Here is a 12379-nt window from a genome sequence, read left to right as displayed (position 1 = left end):
AGGTCACCAGTTCAGTGCTACAGGAGCTCTGGTTATAGATAGGAGCAACCAAAATTCAAACACTCAGAGCTACCTTTTTATTCCAGTATGCAACTGGCCTACACTAAAAACAAAGATTACTGTTCCTGCAACTTCAGAGCCTGCTCAAACACTCGTCTTTGAATCCATACAAAATACATCAAATCTGCTGTTGATTTCATTACTGTACTGTGATAAACATGCATTACTATTTTATTTATTTTCAAAATATTTTTGATTTGAACCCACAATTTTTATCCAAAACGTTACTATAATACATGTTCTCTGTTTATGTATCATTTTGCATACTTTTGCAACATCCTTTTTTTTTGCTCACTACTCAAGGAGTTGAGATTTCCTACATTCCTTTTCACTTTTACCAGCTTATAATAGAGGCAAAAGCAAAAAGTAATTCGGTATCTTTTTGTGCAATGCAGGTCTCATTCTATGTGATATAATCCAAAATATGTCATAATTCAAAAATAAGTAATCATTCTTTTACATAGAGAAAGTTAACAATATATGCCATGTTATCTGCAATATGTATGTTGTGATTAGAGATGTGCAGTATGGTTTTATTTAGGGAGTTAATAAAGTCTATTTCAATGTTTCCTTAAATATATGGGGAAATTTTTGCTCCACTGAGACGAAGAAAGAAGAGAAGAAATTGTGGCATACTGGACAGCCAGGGAAAGGAGCAGTCTTGAGTTTTCTCAGGCTGCTCAAAGGAAAAAAAGAGTTGATAACACTGTTAACATCTGGTCTCGTGATAGGAGGGACGTGTGAGAACATGGTGTTTTAGTGAAAGCTTTTTTACTGGGGGTGTTGTCTTCCTTGAACCAATACGTTTATTTCTGTTCTCGGTTCTGCGATCTAGTGTTTATAAGGAGTGTGTGTTACAATAAACTTGTCCCTTACCTATCTTGAAAGGAGACCATGTTGCTGTGTGTTTCATTCTTTTCGCCATCCCATTGCTAATTATATAGCTAACAGCAACAAGAAATGTTCTAGACTGACTTGAAATTTCTTCTTCCTGTGCTTTCCTTACTTTTAGAAAATGCTAGATTTCTACTTGCAAGTCAAACTGGGACCTTTTCTCCTGTCTGTGTGTTTGTAATGTTTCATTTATAAGGAGGTTGCATTTAATTTTTACAAAAATATTCTCACCTTTTCACACCAAAAAAAGCATAATATTAAAGCCAAAAACCAATAAACAAAAGATCTCACAAACCACCCTAAGTCCTGCTGGTTTTCTTTTTTTTTTTTTTTAATTTTTCTGTGCCTTCGCAATTTTTCAATGCTGGTTGCAACAAATTACATAAACCATTTTAATTCCCAGCCTTTTGCTGTACCACAACAGGGTGAGTTCAGTTAATTCTGGGACCATTTGCTCATACCAGAAAAGGAAAATTACTACCCTTGCAACTTCAATTAAGGGAAATAATTTTTCTATCTTTGTCTAATTGAGCTTGAACAGAAAAGCTATTGGTTTCACTTCTTGAAATAATATATCTTGAGATCACAGGAAAAGTCAGGTAGGAGTGGACATCAGGCAGTTTCTAGTTCAAGGTCCTTCTTCAAACAGGCTCAGCTGTGAGACCAGGCTTGGGTGCTCGGGGCTGGGTCTTGAACGCTTCAGAGAACAGAGCCAGCACAGCATCTCTGACCAACCCAGTGCAGTGCCTGGTTGTCCTCAGAGTGAAAATGCTCCTCCTTCTATCCATTCTAAACCTCTTCTTTCCACTCATGTTCATTTACCTGAGTTCCTGCCTCTGCAGCTCAATTTGTCAGCATGTTTACACTGGCAGGGGTTTCAAGCCAAATTTTCAAGGGTCTACTCTTGAAAAGTTCTCTTTGTGTAGTATAGTATACTATAGTAATGTCAGATTCCTATAAAGGACCGCAGCAAACCAGACAAAACCTGGATGACTTTCATCAATCTCATTAGTTCTCTGCATGATTCTCACATCAGTGAGGCTGTTTGCACGAAATCCAATAAAGGCACTGTTACATATCATGGAGTTCAGTTTCAGATTAACACACCCAGCATCTGTTGTCTACATACAAGAAAGATAGTTAAGTTTGCTGGTACCTAGACAGCTAATGCCCAGTTCAGTTGGCCTGAGAGATACCCTGGAACATTCCTTCCTGGCTCCAGCAAGCCCCTTAGGAGGCTATAGGTCTCCTACAGGTCCTGCGGCATATTTATCTATTCCACATAGATGTCTTAAGTGCACTGCCACGTTTTGAATGATCCTAGGGGCATTCAAAGGTGCCAGTCATTTAAACGTGTAGGAGATGAATGTTTGAATCATTCTTTTAGCCTGACTACCATTAAAACATATAGTATATTGATTATATGAGAATTTAGACACCTAGCAAGCATTTAGACACCAACATACGCTTGCGCTATTACTCATTACAAACTAAAACCCAGCCACAGCCTAAGATCATGACAGATGACAGCAGACAATTACAGCTCATTAAATGAAATGTCAGTGCTTTGTGGTATGGGTGAGAACCATGAAATGGTATCACTATATATTGGGAAGCAGCTTCTTCAGGCTTTCAATCATGTACACATTTATGTCAGAAGTTTTGCATGAGAGAGTAACAATATTCTTCTGCTCCTTTCTTATTCCTGACCACTTCATCTAAGGAAAGACTATTAATTAAAGAGGAACAACGATTGAAACATGGTCTGTGAAGTAGAAGAGATGAGAGCTAGAAATCAAATCCTACATCATCTCTAATTCCTTCTTTCTGTGAGTTCAATAATGCTGTGTTGCTCACATGTAAAAAATAACATACAGAACTATCACGTACCTTTTGAGAAACAGAAGATAAACTGAGTTCTCAAATATTCAAGGTTTCCATACTTCATGGAAAACTAAAAGGGCCTTCTAGAATTCTTTCTCTTGACAGTAGCAGAGATTTTCATCTGCTGTAGCTTTGAATTACAGTGGCAGTCCCTGAACTTAAAAAAGCTCCAGCTAAATTCAATAAGTTCTATTAATGCTCCTCTTATTTTTTCCAGTAAAATTTCCATGTGGATTGAAAAAGTACATTAAGAATACCGAAATCTAGCCTGCAGATGTGGAAGTAGTATGAACAAAGAATGAATATTCTAGGATTTTAAGTACATATGATAATGTTGTCAAAAGCAGAAAATATTCCTGAGACACAGGCTGTTCTTCCTGCTGGTTCCATTTTGTTATTGTTCAGTTTATTTTCAGTTTGTTTGTTTGTTTGTTTTCTGGTTTTCTAGCTTTTGATTTGTACTTCTCCTAATGTTTTTCTCAACTTAGTCTGTTTTTCTCAGCAGAATAAACTTTCTATCACAGACAGATGCCTAATTCTGCCCTATGCAGCCTTATGGCTTCTTTTCAGATCAAATGATGCAAAACACAAACACCCAAACTACACAGAGGTGCAAGCTGAGGTTGAAGGATTGCTTTGATACTGCTATAGGTACAACATTGGGAAAGTTTTCACATGATGCTTTGATTAAATTCCTTTAAAAGAATGTTCATGAATTATTCAATTGATTAAAAGTGCAATGATTCATTTGAACAATATTACAGAATGGTTTGAATAAATTACTTTATGAGAGAATCCAAACTACCTCTGGCTACAAGTATTCTGAAGCCATCTGAACGAATTCCTAGATTATCCTAAATATTACTCTGTGAAAAGTTTTATTGTGCTCCTTTGTCCTATATATAGGCCAATGCAATTAAAGAAAGGTAATACTCCACTGTCTTTCTGATAATTGTGGGGTCTTACAAATAACAATTTAACTATTGCTGGAGAAGAATCCTATCATCTTCCTATGAAAGACACAGTGTTTATTAAAGTAAATTTTTACCTAAATTTTTTACATAAATTAATACTAATTGTATAGTGAACACCATGAGCAATACTGTGGGATCCCTTTATATGGGAAGGTTTTACTTCGTAAAGGAATAAAGCCATTTTTCTTTTTGCTATTTTCCAAAATACTTGTTTATGACAAACTGTCACTTGTATTCAGATTCGGAATGTAGAAACTACAGTGATGGTTCCTTGGAAATGCTTAAAATAGATAAGATGGATTGACTGATTGCATATTCCTTTGAATTATTGTGAAAGTATCAGATCTGTCTAAATCATGCCATGAAAAAAAGTGGAGTTAGAAGTTATGTAACTTCAAGTTGCTATAAATTGCTTCTTGTTGAAAGCTATATAAAACATTTTCAAATCTGTCATGTTCCACCTCTTCTGCTTAAAAAAGTAAATCCAAGTGAAAATGTCCAAGAAAAGTATGAATCAGGCTTATGTTGTTAAGTTGGAGCAAAAGTTTGCCACCATCAAGACTGGATACTCTTTAGCAATTAAATCAAGAAACTGGTCCATTTTTCTGTCCAGAATGTATTTTTTACAGTAAGACACTATATTTTACTAGGTTAGCTAAACCAGTGTAGCTAAAGAAGCAACAAAACCAGATGAGACATACTTCTCAGACACCACTGTCGTCATTTTTCATTTAATCCAAGTTTGATTCTTGAATACAGATTTTATCTACCTTCTTTCTGCTGCTGACATTCCCACGTGCCCTCAGAACAAGTTATCTGACAAAGCAGCCAGGCAAATGCATTTTCTACTTCTCCTCCCACGGCAGCATGCAAGATGTCTGCACAGCCACAGCATCCCAGAGAACATGCTCTACAAGGTGTGATCTGACCTCCAGACTTTGCCAGAAAACAGTCTCACATCATGGGCCAGGCTGACCTACCACAAAGCAGGAGCAAAGAGACCATGAAGGAGAGTCAGAAACTGCTTTATTTGTAGCACTGAACAGAAGAAATCAGCACAGCAGACGGCAGAAGATAATACAGAGCTTCACGTTCTGGGGCAGCACCCAGAAGCTGCTTTTGCTGGTCCTGAGAGTAACCACCACAGCCAGTAGGAACTGCAGAACCATTGACAGTGAGACGAATGTCAAGCCCTTCTTTTCTAGCCTATTTATTGAATTTGAGAAAGGAACTGCTTTTTCCTCATTTGGCTACTATATATATAAAAATTATATATATTTAAAAAAATATATATGTGTATATATATATATATATACACCAAAAGAGTTTTTTACTGGTTTTTTACTCAATCTTTTCAGAGTTTCACTAGGACCAGACACTGAAACTACTTCAAGTGAGGCTTTGAAAGAGGGCATCCAGAAAAGGCACTCGTCATTTTCAGGACAGAATACTCCTTTGCAAACAAAAACTTGCTTACTAGCAGAGCTGCTTTCCTCAATTAAACAAAGTGGCTGGCAAAACAAAATAACAAGGGGTCATGGCAGAATTAGAGTTGATATGTTGAAAGTGTGTATCACTCAGCACTGAGTACCACTCCATGATTATACCCTATTTTGTACTCTGAAAAACAACAGCCTCCTACAGCAACAAACACAATTATAAGACAGATACCATTTATCCCAGGAAACCTATCTGCTACTTAAAAAAATACTAGAAAGGAAAAACAACCCCTTGTGGTGAAATTAGCTGAAATTAGCTCTGATGATGATTTGTTCTTTAAATTAGGAAAGAAAAAAGGATGTTTTTGTTCAGCAGGATTTATTTTTAGACTGGCAAAGACACAATGGTAAACAGAACTGGAGCTCTGTGGGCACCTTCTGAGGTTAAATTACCTTTCATGCCATTTGCACAGACGACAGTTCTCAAGCAGCTTGAGCAGATGGTCGGGACACCATTGTCCGTTTACTTGTATCCACAAAGATAAACGATTGCTCTCTGAAATCCTGAACAATACGGCCCTTGTGATGCTTTAGGCTGCCAAGGAGAAAAAACAAACAAACAAACAAATATAAATATAGCTGAGGAGGACAAAAGAGTTTTGATTGATGAAATTTCATTTTAAGCAACAAGTACATATGGAATAAGAGAATTTTTTAGATTATAAAAGATATTTAAAACCAAATTAAAATGTTAAACTTATGCTGAATCTACCACTAAACCATGTCCACAGGTGCCATATGTCTTTAAAATACCTCCGGGGATGGTTACTTCACAACTTTCCTGGACTGTTGGCTGGCTGTTCCAATACTTGACAACCCTTTCCATTAAGATACTTTTCCTTAAAGCCAATCTAAGTCTTCCTTTGCACTACTTGAGGCCATTTCCTCTAGTCCCATTGATAGTCACATGGGAGAAGAGACTGACCCCTACCTTTCTACAACCTCTTGTCAGGTACTCATAGAGAGAGGGTCCTCTCTGAGCCTCCCTTTCTAAAGAATTAACACTCCCAGCTCCCTCAGCTGCTCCTTACAGGACTTTTCTCCAGACCCTTCTCCAGTTCTGTTGCCCTTCTCTGAACTCACTCCAGCCCCTCAATGTCCTTCTTGTAGTGAGGGACCCAAAACTGAACACAGCACTGGAGGTGTGGCCTCACCAGTGCCCAGGATGGGGGGACAATCCCTGCCCTGCTCCTTCTGGCCACACTGCTGCTGATGCAGGCCAGGATGCCACTGGCCTTCTTGGACACCTGGGCACTGCTGGCTCATTTTTGGCTGCTGTCATCCAACACTCCCAGGTCCTTTTCCACTGGGCAGCTTTCCAACCACTCTTCCCAAGGCTGTAGCACTGCATGGGGTTGTTGTGACCCAAGAGCAGGACCTGGCACTTGGCCTTGTTGAGCCTCACTATTGGCCTTAGCCCAAAATATCAGTAATCTGGGACAGTTTCACTAAATCAACACAATTTATCCCTGAATACTTAGCAAAGTAGGAGATGCAAGTAAAAACAAATCATACACAGTAACTCTGACTGAAATAAGAATCTACCATGTCTGCACATCTGTTTCTACTATATATAACATTTTCTGAAACACACTGCCAAGTAACAACTCGTTCTGCCTACTGTGCCAGTGAGGTAACTAGAGATATCCAGAATCATGCCAGGGCAGACAACTGCCAGGGCACAGTGATCCACCCAAGTATTGCTTGAGAAGGTAATTTCAGTTGTTTTAAGAATTTTCCAAACTTCTTTGAGAGAAACCTTGGTTAAACACACCCAGTGCAAGCATTTTGCCAACAAACAATTTGCTAAAAAGGTACTTTATTATTAGAATAATTTACTAGTAAGAGAGACGAATTTAAAGGATTGGAGACAACATGTTCAACTATGAAGAAAATTCTAAAATCTTAGAAACAGTCTTTAGCATTTAGGAGTGAAGCAAACAGATATTCATCTTTGGACTTGCAACTAATAATTGCATAACCTGTCAATCTTAAAAGCTCCCGAAAAGAAAAGGAAAGGCAAGGCTGCTGAATATGGAAAGAATCACATGGAATCAGTGAAGAGGCCTAGACATGGACTTCAATACACACAGCAAAATAAGACAGAATTGGGTTTAGAAAATAACAGTGAAATTCGATAACTATGACTCACCAGCCGCTCAACATCCTGAAGACAGCAGGTATTGCAAAGCATTTAATTAACTAAAGTTTCATATAAAGATGTATAGTTGTTTCTGAAATAACTGCTTATTTAAATAATGACACAACAAATAAAATTCATATCCTCTATCTAATACCACACAGTCCACAGCAAAAGCAAGTAAACAGTGGATATATTTCTCCCCTTCTCATTTCAGTCATCAAATGACTTGTTTTACTTTCTTTCTTTTTGCTGTGATGCTGGCATACTCATTGTGCCTCACAATAAATGTACCATTTAGACATTTAAGATTCTTGTCAGGTTTTTAGAAATTGTTAACACTCATTGGAGTAAGGAAAGCAAGGAAAAGACCGGTTGAGGTAAATTTCAAATAGTGGCATCCAGCAACACCAAGTAATATGGTCTGATACTGAGGATTAATTATAGCTCAAAGAAGAAGAAATAATTAGGAAACAATGGAAACATGAAGAAGAACTTAATAAAAATTTGGTTTAAAAGTAAGGAAAAGAGAAAAGTTTGGTTTTGTATAGGAATAAAAGAGAAAGCACAAATGGGAAGAATTTTCTTCTGCCTTTGAGAAGGAAGGAAACCTCAAAGTGTGTTTGTTCTAAATATCAGTGTTTTATGCTAATGTCATTAAAAATAAAAAAAAAGTCAAGGCCTTTCTTCCCTCGAGGGAGCACTCTCCATACTTTATTTCCACCATTTTTTCACAAAATTAAAGGTAAGGCCACTGTCCCTCAGCTGTTTGCTTCCCCTTAATATCCCCAGATACATTTGCCTATTTGCAAATAAAGTATAATGAAAGCAATGACTATGCTCACAAGCATATAATTATAGGATCACTTAGGTTGGAAAAGACCTTTAAGATCCTTGAGTCCAACCATAAATTTACCACCATCCACCACTAAACCACTGAATAATACAAAGGCAGCTGCATTGTGATCAGCTGTCCTGTTTGAATGACATCAGTTAAAAAGTATGTAACGTTTTATAGGAAATACAGCAAACCAACATTATTTACAAATGGGCTATTTGAAATGCATTTTATATAACTTCTGTACTGACTGAACTGAGGCACCCATAAATGCTTCAGCTGTCTGTTTAACTCTCTCCAGACATGAAATTTCCCAAAAGCATATCAGCAATATGAATTAGAAACTGCTGTGAATAAGAATTCCGCAAAACAAATAGCATTTCACTTTGTTTTGTTGCCCTTACTGTGAGCTAAAAAGTGCCATGAAGGGTAGATAGGTAAAAGCAATACACTCAGAGAAATGCAAGTGCACACCTGTATAGATGGATTTTCAAGAAAGCCAGGATGAAAACCCAGGTGTGGAAAGTTTTATAGCTAAAACAACTGGGATGGTTTTTTTTCCTTTTTCAGTAAAGCAGCAACAATTTCCTCCATATAAATTATCTCCTAGATCCTCCTATGAGCTGGGCCATAATTAATGTACAATAACAAATTGTCAGCTGTTGGAAAAACTGAGACACAGATTTAGGCTGTCTTTCCCTTTATACAATTGGGCATATACATCTTTTGATTACCAAAGATAGTTTCCTTTCTGCAGGTTTAGAAGTGCAAGAGGCCCCAGTGGGAAAGTCAGGAAGATGTTCCCATCTCTCCATTATGCAATAAGTTAAACTGATCATTATTTATGGAGAGGGAATATGCTGCATACGCTCAGAAATAAGACTCAATAAAAACACAGAGATAACAACTTCAGTATTAACAGTTGTAAAATCAGCAGCTGATTCCAGTAGGAATTTCTCAGTAGCTAACCCCTTTCATGCTGCATCTCATTTGTGGGTCAATACAAATGTAGCGGAAGAATTTAGTGAGACTACTGAAATCTCATGTATCTTCCAAGGAGGTGAGGATACAGCACATATTATTCCATAATCACAGAAGGATGATAACACAAAATGGAAAAGCTTTGTTTAGTCTTGGTGCCATAAGTGACCAAGCTGAAACACATTTCTAACAGACAGCTAGCCTAAATGAGGTGTGTTAGAGGTAAAATTGCTTAGGAGAAAAAATGTCAATCAGAAAAGCAGGTAAATGTCAGGTAAATGACAATTTGGTGCTGAAATTAGTAAAACCTCTCTGTCTTGCAGAAAATGGTTTATGAAGTTTTCAGCAAAGATGTATCCACAGATTCAACCTCAATTTTACAAACGTATGCACTGAGAAGGAATGACTACTTGAAACTGCATTGTTGCAGCACTGTAGTTATTTCTTAATTCTGAAGTCTTTCTTTCATTAAATGTAGTGCTACAGGATGTCAATCTCCACTGTAACATCAGAGGAAGAATAGAAATCCATGTCAGCGGGAGACAGAATGAGCTCCACGATAACATGGACTGATCACAGAACACTCCTTTAAGAACAAATAAAAATCTATCCCTGAGCAACCAATGCCATGGTTGTTAATAAAATACTGGCTTATGACTTTCTGAAACTAGTACACCAAGAATTTAGACTGTTTGAAACAGGATTTTATAGTGGTAAATGAAATGGGAGCTTTCAAGTATAATATACATTACTAAGGATGGAAATATTTCTGACATTAAATAAAAATTAATACCTTGACATATTTGGAACAATTTTTCACTTTTAACATGCACATCTTTTAGATACTTGGGAGAAATCATGCCAAGGTTAGAATTTCATTACCCAAGTTTCATCACCTAAGGAACCAGAAAGAGGAAACTAATATAATATCCAAGCTCGAATACATTAAGACTCTAAAGAGAATAAAATTTTTTGATATTGTCTAAGAAAGTATAAAATGCTTGATTACGTACTATGTTCTACATTGTGTAGATAGATATACTTTGTGCAGAATGGGTACTAAAAGAGATACCAAATCAAAATGACTATGCTACAAAACACTTTTTACAGGTATAAAGGCATAAAGAAAGTAAAAATAAATTCCTAAGATATCAGTAAACGGTGAAACCACATGCCTTTCAAGAAGTACCAGAAATGCAGGTCAGTGTAACCTGCAATTTTATAAACTATGATAAATATGAATGAGTTTCAGGATGTCTTTTCCAAATGTACGTCTCTGAAAGCTTTAATTGCACTGCCAAGACTTCTAAGCTTCCAAGAATTAGTTTCAGAATTTCTGTAATTTCTGCTTGCCCCTATTCTGTTGTAACTTTAATCAGAATAAAGATCTGTTTTCAGTACACCCACCATCCTTCCATTCTGGGAAGCAAAATCTTTATTAAACTTACAGACCCACTGATGACAGGCTACACTGAACACAGGCCTTACTGACTCAGTTAATATTCTGGAACCTGAAAAATTTCACAGACATAAACCATGACTAGCTGGACTCCAAACAACTTCAGTACTGTTAGCCTGGAAGTCCCTAAAGCCTGAGCAGTTAAACTTTACTTCATCTGCAGGCAGGAGGCAGTATGAAAACAAGATTTAGTTGGGAAAAAGCAAAGCAACTCTCTTCTACTTGGAGCATTTGCAGACCAAGGGATACTAATCACCTCTTTGACCATCACAGTAGCCGAACCCTGAAGTGAGATATTCTGAGAGATTGTGGAATATGCACCTTTGGAGATATTCAAAACTAAATGGCCTTCAGCTACCTTATCCAACTTCTAAGTCATCCTTGTGGTCCAGATGTCCCTTAAAAACTTAACAACCATTTTGATCTATGCAAAATTACTTTTTCCTCAGTTGAACTACAACAACATCCAGATGACAAGGTAGGAATTTGGCTTGCTCTACTTCAGGCACTTTCCAAAAAGAAGGGAAGCTGAACCAGGGTGTTCCAAATTAACTGAATTGTTTTGCATTGGCCAAAGGAGAATAGCACCTCAGCTTTATGATTCATAAAGACAATTGCTGCTTCAGTGCTATGAAATCCTTAACTCCCAGCTCATGCTGCTGAATTGAGTACAAAGAAGGAGCGCTAGCAGGCAAAAAACCAAAAAGTCACCACTATAGTTACCTGCCAGTTCATAGTTTTCCTTTGAGGTCTCCCATCTCACTAACGATGAGGATGACTTAGCTTTGCATACAAAATATTGCAAAGAAACAGCCTGAGGTGATAGTGAAGTGGAAAAGAGAGCAAATTAAACTGGTAGTCTTCCTGTTTTACAACCAGCTGCAATTACTTTACTGGGTAGTTGCCATCCAAAGAAAACTGTGAACCACACAAACAGGAATGATTTCATTGGCATGCACAGAGTGAACCTTTCCCCAGGTGTAATTTAAGGAGTCCTTAAAATATGCCATTCTATCCACTACTTTGAGCCCTCAATCGCTTCCTACTGTAGTTCTGGTTTTCCTCTACATGAAATCCTGCAGTTAAATCTGCTTTCAGGATGACTGCCCTGATTAATAACTCTATAATGTCTGTACTCTCTGTGGGATAAGACATTTCTTTGTTCAAAAGTGATCCTTTTCCTCTGAACGCTGGCAATTTCAGTGCTGAGGGAATGAATCACCACTGCTTGTGCTGCCATTCCCACTGCTGGGATGTATGGTCATGTGAAGTCATTCTAAGACAATTTCTTACTCTCCCCAGTCAGCTGGGCATAGTTGAAAAACAAATCTACTTGGCAAAAGTGATCAATATGTTGATTTCCAGTTCACATACTGGAATTAAAAGCAAAGATCTCTTGCATATTCACACACCAGTGACAGAGGTACACTTTCCAGTGGAGAGCAAATATTCTCTGGCCTGACTTGTGTATCACAAATCATTTAGCTTACTGCAAATCAGAATAAGACAGAGCTCCAGGTAGCAACCCTGATGGGCAATTATGGGTGTCACTGCTTTCTGAAAGGTCATTTTTTTCTGGATGTAGAAGAAGATCATTTCAGAAAACATATCTCCACAGAACAGGCTAATATTTACCTGCCTACTTCTATC

The 12379-nt window shown here is 37.5% G+C and overlaps 1 protein-coding gene across 4 annotated transcripts in view; it reads right to left on the bottom strand.

Annotated features, from left to right (window-relative positions):
• DLGAP1 (DLG associated protein 1) overlaps positions 1-12379 on the bottom strand; it is a 395903-nt gene that overhangs the window by 309515 nt on the left and 74009 nt on the right. For all 4 annotated transcript variants that reach the window (XM_088173596.1, XM_088173605.1, XM_088173604.1 and 1 more), the window contains exon 2: positions 5705-5846. The gene's annotated coding sequence lies outside the window, so the exon portion shown is untranslated. The remainder of the gene's footprint in view (positions 1-5704; positions 5847-12379) is intronic.

Source organism: Sturnus vulgaris, chromosome 1 (assembly GCF_052056855.1).
Source record: "Sturnus vulgaris isolate bStuVul1 chromosome 1, bStuVul1.hap1, whole genome shotgun sequence".
Taxonomy (NCBI): Eukaryota; Metazoa; Chordata; class Aves; order Passeriformes; family Sturnidae; genus Sturnus; species Sturnus vulgaris.
This window is presented reverse-complemented; position numbering and strand designations above follow the sequence as displayed.